Source organism: Silene latifolia, chromosome Y (genome assembly GCF_048544455.1).
Source record: "Silene latifolia isolate original U9 population chromosome Y, ASM4854445v1, whole genome shotgun sequence".
In the NCBI taxonomy this organism is placed as follows: Eukaryota; Viridiplantae; Streptophyta; class Magnoliopsida; order Caryophyllales; family Caryophyllaceae; genus Silene; species Silene latifolia.
This window is the reverse complement of record NC_133538.1, coordinates 89,584,584-89,595,894: the sequence shown is the minus strand read 5'-3', so window position 1 is coordinate 89,595,894 and position 11,311 is coordinate 89,584,584.

Below are 11,311 nucleotides of genomic sequence, written 5' to 3'. Positions count from 1 at the left end.
CATGACTCCTGTCCACTTAGAATTCGAATTGACCAAGAAGGAACATCTTCCTATGTTTTATTGACAGTTTGTGGCTCTTGAACATTTTCTCCCACTCTGTCTATAAGAGATAATCCTGTTTTCTCTAATAGACAGCATCATGAGCCACTAACTCTTTATTCTTGTGATCATGTAGGAAGAGAGACCACATGTTTTCTTTTGAAATAAGCTACAACTTAGGTACCATACCTAATCATATCATATATGAATTGTACTTGATTGCTTTAACTATGTTTTGTTTTAGTGGAATAAATAAATACTAGACAAATTGTGATAGAAACAAGTTCCAATTTTATAGTAAAGATACAATCATATCATACAGGATTCTTTGTCACCTTTTAATATTATGAAGGTGAACTTGTGATACCATATCACACTCCTTTTGGTGCATATAAATGTCTTTACTTTATTGTTCCCAATATTAACAAAGTACTAATACTTTAGTCATAATCTCTAGGTTATGATACTTTTAAACATTCATTGAACTTATTCAAAGAATTTCTCTTCTTACCTCATTAAGTGGATACCAAGTATCTACCTAGTTCGTTGGTAAAAGAGATGAAGAAGTAAAAACCCATTTTGATTGAAATTGTTCAAAGAATTTCTCTTCTACCTAGTTCGTTGATAGTGCGAATATCTTGCTATAGTCAAATCCTTTTCTAGAAAGAAGTCATAAATTAATCTTGCTTTGAATACGAGATTCACACATACCAAGAGATTCTCAATCAAGTGGTTTGGGACACTAGTCAAAACTAGTCTCTATGCGCAATTTCAATCGAGAATCGAGAAATAATGGGGTTCACCAATTTGAGTCTTATACAATATATATGACATTTATTTTAGTTTGAACATAATTACCTTGATTTGTATGGTCTCGCCATAATCTTAATCGTGGTATGTAAGGGCACAACACTTGTTTTAATTGCATAATGGTAAAACCCTTTACCTTTTGTGCAAAACTACAAATTATATTCTTATTTAGACATATTATACATCATAACAATTATTGAGGTATATTTCTAAATACAAAACTAAAATGAATATACTACAACATTCATATGTTCATTGATGAAATAGCAACTACCCTAGTTCTATTCAAGCAAATTTTTGAACTTATTCTTGCTAGTCATCACATGATAATGCCAAACATGATGATGAAATCCACTAATTTATATTAAATACTCATGATGTGGTATTTGGAAAGAAGGCTATGACAATGTCATAAATATTTACGAAGGACTATGTTGGTGTCACACAACCAACTTCCTTAATCTTTACTTATTTAGGAATTTGTGTCTATTTTTAGTGTCTAACACTTTCTCTTTCAAGCCTAGTGTAATATCCAGGATATTCAAGGACTCTGTTGACCGACCCTGTTGACCAAGACAGACAGTAGGGATGAATGGGTGAGGGATCAGGCTTATAACATGAGCTTTATAGGATTGCTTACTCGACCTATTAGAGGCTACTCGGCCGAGTATCACCTATAATCGACCGAGTAGAGCCTACTCGGCCGAGTACTCCAGTACTCGACCGAGTATGGCTGCTGTCGACACGATAATATAAAACACAAGTTCGTGAGATTCATTTCATTTCCCATTTCCTTGACAGTTCTTCTTTCTCTAACCCTATCCTACCTCCCTCTCCTATCACCCCATCTCTACACACTCTCATGTATATAGCCTAAACCTCCACCATGGGAAGGATGGGATTCGCTTAGGAAGGATGGCGTGCGTGGTTGTCGTCTATGTCACCGTCGATGCGCGTTGTTAGGTAAGTCTCTGCCTTGTGTCTCTTTTGGGTAGTTTCTTGAGGATAGTTGTGTAATAGGAAGTGATTATCGTTGTAGGATGCATATTGGAGTCCTGCTTGGCTATGTATGGATGTTTTTCATGGTTTGTGATGAGGTAGGGTTTCCCTACTCAGTACTGTTAATCGATTGAGATTATTATTGTTTCATAATTATTGTTATCTGCTGATCATCGGTGTCCGGGTGTTGTTGTGACGGTGTTGGTGTGGAGATGTTTTGACAGTTGTGATGTTGTGTGTGTTGTGTTTGTGGTGGAGTCACTTGCGGGAGTGGCTTCACACCCTAGTTCGCCCTCCGTGGAACCCGCCACGGGAGGGGATGTGCACATTAAGGGACAGGGATTGTTAGTCGCTCGTTGATGAGCTGGACTAGGTGGGATGGACTGAGGTTACCCACTGGCAGCGAGGATTACCTGTTGCGATGGGTAATCTGGCAGGGCTACACACTTCAGTGTGTAGTCGGTTACTGTGCGAGATCGGGAGACTGGGTTAAAGGATGATCAGCTGGTTACATTGTTCATTTGCTTTACGTTTGATTAGTCGGTACCGACCCCGTATTGTTTTGTGGTATCTGCGGTGATCTATTCGGGGATGGTGAGCAGCTGGCGTAGCATGTACTGTTGCTTGTGGCTGCTAGGATTGGAGGGATCGAGTCATCACGCTACTGGTCTAGAAGTGTTGTAACACGAGTGTAGTAGTGTGGACAAGGCCCTCGGGAACTGCGTCCTCGGGATCCACACTAGGCATAATCGACTCGAGGTTCTTTCGAATCGAATTAAGACAAATTAGAGTCGCCACCAAGTTTTTTGGGAACTTGGAACCGTTCAAGTCAACTTTACACCTTTCATCGAAAAGCATAAAGCCAATCGACTACGAGTGATTAAAGATAAAGACTTGTACCCAATATCACTCGATTTGAATGACTCTCGTAATCCAATGGTATTTAAACGGATCCACAAACCATAGATCTTGAGTAAGGGGTGAGGGACGTGTTAGGAAGCCCATAAGGACACCTAACCCCGTCCGTCAATAACGGCCTCTACTAAGTCAAGTATCGGATTTCAAACAAGGTCGTAGCTACTACGATATATGATATGCAAACATCGTTTTAAAACCCTAACATGTGACAACAATTTCTATGTCGTTTAATGCATGAATACTAACTTTGTCAAAGTTGTTTTAGCATGTTGGTTGATGTGAAATAAAAGATGCGCAAACATGGCTTAGGAGGAATGGGGGAGCCATTGGGATCTATCCTATTACAACCCAGGCATTTCATGTCGACACAACGAGAAATAAATAACAACTCGATCTAATTACAACAACTATCGAGATTATTTTGACTCAATTAAAATAAAACCTATATACATGATACAAAATTACAATACAAACTAACAAAAAACAACTTAAACTATTATGACTTAACAAATAAAATAAATGTAAACAAAAAGGCTAAAACTAAGTTAGATTGATTAATGATGTTATCCGATTTATTAATTAGTAAACAAATTAGACTAGAATTAAACTAATTAAATTAAATTAAACAAATACAAAGGTTTGAAATAAATTAGGTACAACTTATTGATTAAATTGAATCCAACTCATTAAAATTATTCACCAATCCATATTTATTAAAATAGGATTAGTAAACAATTAAAGAAACAAAAGAAGAAAAGAAATCAAAACTGGCAGACCCGTGCAGGGCACGGATCAGAAGTCAGAACAGACCCGTGCAGTGCACGGTTTTTGTAGAAAACAAAGTTAATTGCATTTTAATTTCAAAATCAGCAAAATAAATTACGGAAAAATTCACTACATTAAATTTACATATTTTGAACCTTAAAAAAATAATAAAAACAAAATTTACAATATTAGAAACAAGTAAAACAAATTAAAGGTTAATTAATTATAAATTAAATTAAATAATTACGAACTAGGTTAAAAACAATTCTAATTTGTCAACGAGTGCAAATGGAAAGGTGTTAATCACGCACTTCCATGCTAGCGAGAAAACTAGTGAATGAGAAGATGAATTCAATTAAAAATTAGAAGATTCAAAATTTCATTTACAATAATGTTATTTTACTCCTAAGATGCCTAATGAATTAACTAACTAAATTGAAGTGTTAAATTAGTTGAAAGAATTGTGTAAAGGTGGCCTACTATTACGATGAATGAAAAGATCAAAGTTAAAACACAGGTACACATAACATACTACGTCAATTAGATTGATTTAATTCAATAGATTCCAAATACGAGGATATGTAAATGAGAAGGGGATACGACCGACCAATATGGCGGATTTCTTTCCCAACTCAAGTCAACGCGGGTATTCGGAATGGCACTTTAACTCGTACTCATACTATACTAATGTTTCATAGTTAACGATGTTAGACGATGTATAATATATAAAATAAGCGATAGAAAAACAAATAAAAATAAAACGAAATAAAAAGGGAAAGAAGGAGGATTTGATGCACCCTCAACCTACATGTATCGTTGACACCGTCTTGGGTCGTAATCGATCGTAGATTTTATCTCGAGGGGCCGTCGTCGACGAAGACAATTGAAATTGAATTTTGAAATCACGTGACAAACACGTTCAAAAGGCAGACTTGAGCAGCGATTTTCAATCACTCACCACGACTTCGTTTCTCAACGATTTTTCAAACCGAAAGATGTTTTGGAAACTAGAAAGACTGAATTTTTTGAATATGGAAATAAACCAGAAGTTTTAATAGGGTTTATGCACGAGAATCAAGGCCAAAGACCACGACAGAAACTCGAAAACAAGATTTGTGTCCCTGTTTTCGAGCGGCTGTCACGGCTTTAGTTTAGGGTTTTTTTGGACGATTGATGGTTGTTATTTGCAGTATGATGTGGGGAGAACTTACAGGAATGAATGTATGGTGAAGGGGGGGTATTTATAAGGAGTTAAGGTAGGGTTTTAGAGGGGAGAGGCAGACGGGCTCATTCACGCATAGCTGCTGTCCAGCAGCTTTTGTGAGGGTTTGAGAGGGGTTTTCTTGGTGGTTAAGCTAAGGTAATATGGGTAGGATACTAGGGTATGGGTTAGGGTTAATGGGCACGGGTTTTGGTGGTGTTTGGAGCGGGTTTTGGGCTCGGGATTTGGCACGCAAAACAGGGGGGCTGCTCGTGTTTTATGCGGGCTGTTGGGGAGTTTTTGGGACGGGATTTGGGCCGTGGTTAAGGGGATACGAACTGGAGTTGGATGGTTAGAGGCTTGGGTTGGTTAGTGTACTCGAGATTCGTGCCAACTCGTAAAGAAAACGGGCTCAAAAACCGAGCTATAATCAAGCTCCAAAACGCGTGTTTAAAACGAGTTTTTTCGATTTTTAAATCGATTTTTCAAATCGATTAACACATTAAAATAAATGATTTTTCAAATCAAATACACTCATAAAATGATTTTTCAAATCAAATATTTATTTTATTTTCAATAAAATAAACTTGAGAAAATAAATTCAAAATAAAAATAAAATGAATTCACCTTAAAAAAACATTTAATTTAAATATCATTTAAATTAAAATACTCCGTCGACAACGCTCATTCTACATCGTAAAACGAACCCAAATAATGACAATGACAACTAATGAATACATGTGTCCTATCATCATCGGGTGTTTGTCGGGTTCTCTATAAATTCCAATATCGACGGATACGGGTATCTCTGAGCCCCACTTTGACTGAGGCTTGGACAAGGCGAAAGTCAAAGTATACCCCAGGTCCCTCTCGACCTGAGGATTCTGCGGGTCGTTTATAGTCCATTAGACTTGCGTATATAAGCTCGCCAGCCATAAGAAGAGATCATACCTGAAACTTCGTCGGGGATTAACTCTTGCTTCTGTTGCGTCAAATTATAATCATTGGTCGTCGACCCATAAATTGCATATATGGTGGGTTGAGCCTTATCCTTGGGCGCCTACGTATCCGTTTCTGACGGAATCAAACCCGCGTCGTAGTTCGGCAACTGCTGACACATGCCCAAAGTTTATCATCTGTTGGCATTTGTCCAAAATTCATCATCTGTTGACATTTCCCCAAAGCTTATCATCTGCTGGCAGGTGCCCAAATGGGACGGGACTTTCCAAGGAGGTTGCCGCCGCTCTCATCATTTGCTTTCAGCTACGGAATTCTTCCATTTCATACTCTTGTAATTGAATTGAATTCTTGGTGGATGTTATACTTTACATCTTGATAATGGTCTCTGAAGCCAACGGCTTCAGAGCCCCCAGTTTGCAATGGCTCTAAATTCGAAGACTTTAGAGCCCCCAGTTGAAGCATATCCTGCTACATTTGAAACACAAAAAATTGTACAAGCAATAATCATCACATAAGCACATTTGGATCATCGATCCTAAAATTAGATCATTTGAAAGATTGGGTCATCGACCACAAAATTGAATTTGAAAATTTTGAATAATTGGGTCATCGACCCGAAGTTTGAATTTGACATCACTTGGTATGTTGGGCCATCGACCCTTTGAAATTTTGAATGATTGGGCCATCGACCCACAAAGATTCTACTACTTTTTGGAATTTTGAAATTTTGAAATTTTTTGTTTTTGAAATTTTGAAATTTTTTGTTTTTGAAATCGAACCTTGATGGGTGAGCATGAAATACGACCCAGACACTCTGTATGACCCATAAATAACGTGGGCGTAGCCCGCTACCGTAAAACAAAAAAAGAAAATAAAACCGTATGTGTACACGGGTTTTAATTCAATTATTGACTTGTTGGGGGTAGAAATGTAAATTGGCCATTCCGGCGCCAAAAGATGGCAAATGGGAATCACAAGGTCGTCGAACTTGGGACGGAGATATCGTATGGCATGGTCGTGCTCCCGAGGGCACATAGGAATCAAAATCACTTGGCATTGACAAGGTGGATTAAACTCATGGAGCAACAACGTTGACTTCGCCCAGCCACTAAACACAGACTGATTTTATGAGAACAGTTGGACATCACGCATCACTCTTCTTGGGAACATTATGCCACTCTTCTCCTCGCCTCCTTTCTTTTCAACGAGTTTTCATCATTTCTTGCCACCGCCTTCTTTCTTTTCAGCGGGCTTTTACTATTTTTCTTTCACGCCTTCTTTCTTTTCAGCGGGTTTTTTCATATTTTCTGTTCCCAACACAAACCCACATCTATGTAACTCAGCATCTTTGCCTACACCGTTAGATAAAGCTCATTCCGAGACTTGATACTATTCATCCGAACCTATATCCTTATCCTAACATACATCGAGTGCTAAGACCGACTCAAACAAAGGTGGCTTCATTTGGACTTGGTTAGGACCCATAAGAAACCGACAAGATGACAACTTGGTTGATAAGTGGATTGAATCCCTTATTCTGAAGGGCTGCCTACGTATTCGCGTGGAGCGAAATCAAATCCGACGTAGTTCGATCAAGGTGCATAAACGTGGCATTTTGATTGTGTGTACACACTTGAAGGTTTCACCTAAGGTATCATGTCGTATCCCATTCTAGCCTGTAAGGTACCGTTAAATCCCGTGTCTAGGGTTGGTACAAAAGGTTTTGATTCTTTGGGATGTGGAGCTTGGTAAAAATAGGTTCGTAAGGTAAACCATCATTCTGAAGGTTCGCTTTGCGGTGCTAAGGCCAAGGGCTATGGCTGATGATGTGGTTGGAATGGGTGTCTCGGGTTTGATGAACCACGAGTGCAAATGGGTTGAAAAATGATGTGGGTTCAAATTTCCATGTCTAGACCCTAAAGGCTGGGTGTAACAACACAAGCGAAATAATTCTCAAAATTCCCGACTATCCCTTTTTAACTGTCTCAGGAAGGACTTCGAGGGTAAAGAGGTTACTACTTAAGCTTTTGGGCTTCGTCCATTGAACTTCAACTATGGGTACTTGACTTGACTTCTGGCTTCCGTAACTTCGACATTCAACCAAAAGCGTTCTGCAATGACTTCAACATCTTTTTTCTTTTTTCCTTTTTCTTTCATCACTTTTTATTTTTTCATTTTTTTCATTTTTCCAATTTTCTCTTTTTCTCATTTTTTCATTCTTTTTGAAAAAAAAGTCTTCTACTCATTCTCCTAGTCACCAATGGATACACCTTGAAAACTTGGCTTCGCCAACTAATTTGGGTCAGAACGAACAATTCCTTGTTAGAACGGGTTGGTTTCTTCTCTCTTCGAGAGGGGATGATTTTGTGGGGATGGGCTTGCCTTCCATCATCGATAGGGAAACCAGGAGCTAGTCCGGGTCCATCATAGAATCATCTAAAGGCTTGTGTTAAGCATTGGTTTTAATGGAGGTTTTCTACCGCCAGACATGGAATAGGTAAAGGAATCAAACACAGGATCCTAGTGTACCTTACATTTTGAAACAGGACATATTTCTACCCCAGGGATTCCTGTGAGTGTGTTGTGGCGTTTTATCATGTTTCGGAATGATTAAGGATTGAAAACAAGAAGCGAAACTGGAACTTTTTAATGGAAAGACAAAAGCTTAACAGACTCGAAGGAATGATTCCTAGGACACACCCTAAGTAATCGCGGAACAAACGACTCAACTTCAAGAAAAGAAAGTCCTAGACTTGACTCGACTAACATAAGAAAACAGATCCCAACTCATAATTTTCAAATCTGGTCTTGAGCTTTCTCTTGTTCAGCTGTCAACTTAGATGCTCGGCTCTGGTTCTTGATCCCTATGATGGTCTGCCTCCATCCCAAGGTAGTCCTCTGAGGATCTACACCAGTGATGTAGGTTGGTGAATCGAATTGTCTTTTATTAACTTCGTTAATGAGAGGAGTACATTCTAGAGCAAGACTCCCGACTTGAATTTCATTCTTCGGGTTTGGCAAGAATTCAAAGCAATCCACAAATATTTTCCCGATAAACACCCCTTTCAAGTGACATGGGCGGATAAGATGGGAATAATCGACATTGTCTTCGACAGAAACAAAGTTGGCGTCACGCCAAATGGATTGGTGATGTTATTGGGTTTAACAGTTGGGATCGGGAGTGTTCCATTCTCGATCATGTCTTGGATTTCGTGCTTCAGTCGATAGCACCTTTCAGTATCATGGCCTTTCCCTTGATGAAAGGCATAGTAGGTATTTGGTTTATACCATTTACCTTGTTGATCAGCAGGAGGGTCCGGAGTTGGACCAATAGGTTTCAGCTTTCCTTGGGCTATGAGCCTTTCGAGAGCATATGTATAAGTGCATCCGATATCGGTGAATGCCCTAGGCGTTTGGCGCTGCGACTTCTTCGATTTCCCTTCTAAGAGATTGATGGCTTCATCAATATGGGCCGTTGCTGGGGCCTTGCCCTTAGACGATGAGGCCCCTTGGTACCCTTTCGGCCTTTCAGCCTCTGCCCTTATGACATCATCTTCTACCTTTATCCCGATTCTTATCAATTCTTTGAAAGAGCCAAAATTCTGGTATTTCAGAGCATTGCGGTAAATAGGTCGTAGATTCTTTACGAACTTATCTACCATTTCAACTTCATCAGGCTTTTTGGCTAGTTTCACGCTTTCAGCGCGCCATCTCGCGAGGAATTCAGTAAAGCCCTCTTTTTCCTTCTGTGTCATTACCTCAAAAGTCCTTATGTTGGTTTGAATCTCGACATTGTCAGCATAGTGCTTACAGAACTACACCGCATATCTTCGAAAGTGGGGAAGTTCTTAAGGTCAAGATTATAGAACCACGCCTTCGGGTGTTCATCCAGAGATTGGGCAAAAATTTCAGAGAGCATGTCAGCAGGTACTCCCTTCATTGCTAAGTACCCTTTATAGGCCTTAACATGGTGGACTGGATCTTCGGTGCCCTTGAACTTTAGGATGTCAGTGAGTACCATGTTCGTGGGCAACTTATCCTGAACTGGGGCATAGGCCCTAGCATTTTCATAGTGGATGTTCTTCCCCTGGGAGAGTTTCAGACGGTCTTCGATGAATTTGAACCGTTTCTCCAGACCAGTCAGAGGTGGGGTAGATAGAGGGGAATCTTCACCCAGCTTAGATTCGATTGCATCCATTCGGGTCATCATGAGGTTCACGGCCTCAGTGAGCTTGTTAACAGCATCTTCCATTGCTTGACGTCGGGTTTTTGGCGGCCTTTCTACAAGAAAACCCCGAACCGAGTCAATATTTAAAGTAAGAGCCCCTGCACACTTAAGGACACGGCACCAACTTGACTCAAACAAAGACTCGACTTATGACCGACTAACCAAAAGGTTCGACTCACGGTTGGATTTAGACCTCGATTCATTTTAGACTCGACAAGACGACATGACTCAAGCTGTCATAGCTCGATTCTAAACTAGACTCGGTGTGACTAAACCCGTGATTGGACCAACATAGTCCTTAGGTTCAAGTGAAACGCCCTAAATGGCCTAGCTTGGGCGTTTCTGTGGACTATCCTAGACCAATTGGTCGACCCACATGACTCAAAGCCCAAGAGGTGAGCTTGGGTGACCCAACAAGGTCGTGTTCTAGACTCTTAGAACGAAACACGCCTGGCCTAACACGGCCAGGACCCGGACACGACTCGACGCATTTCATGCTTGGTTGAGGTTCGAAAAACATTTTGGATTGAATTTGAAAAAAACGAATAATTGATTTGAAAATGAGATTTGAAATGGGCAGCATGCCTGCTATAAAAGCTTATTTTTGGCCGAAATTTCTAGTCCTATTTGGGCAGCATTCCGCGTTTTTAAAACCATGCTAATTTTGACAGTAAGTTGTTCAAAAGTTCGGTTTTGAAATGGACATGGAAAATTTGAAAAGACTCGGGAAATTCATTTCGCACATTGTCATTCTCATGTTATAAGGATGTATGCTCCTAGACATCTCTAAGTCTCGGCAAGTCTTCTACAAGAAGGTATATGCCCTCCATCCTTTTTGGGTCTTATAGAGCAAGGGCCTTTAGGTAGAGTACCTAGAAGAGCATCCCCACCATCAAGAACCACGACGAGGAGGAGCGGAAGCAAGCAATGTGCACGTTCCTGGCATAGTGGGACGTCGCCCCCCACGCATCACAAAGAAACGCTGGGACGGCCCGGGAAAGTCCTTAAGGGTTTATGCATGAATCGTAGCACTATGAGTAATGTTTTACTTTCCAATACTTTCTTTTCAAGTTTCGCCTCGGAGGAAAAGACCCTAGAAACAAAGTGTAACTAGTCCTCTTTTCCCCAGTGGAGTCGCCAAACTGTGGACAAGGCCCTCGGGAACTGCGTCCTCGGGATCCACACTAGGCATAATCGACTCGAGGTTCTTTCGAATCGAATTAAGACATATTAGAGTCGCCACCAAGTTTTTGGGGAACTTGGAACCGTTCAAGTCAACTTTACACCTTTCATCGAAAAGCATAAAGCATAAAGACTTGTACCCTATATCACTCGATTTGAATGACTCTCGTAATCCAATGGTATTTAGACGGATCCACAAACCATAAATC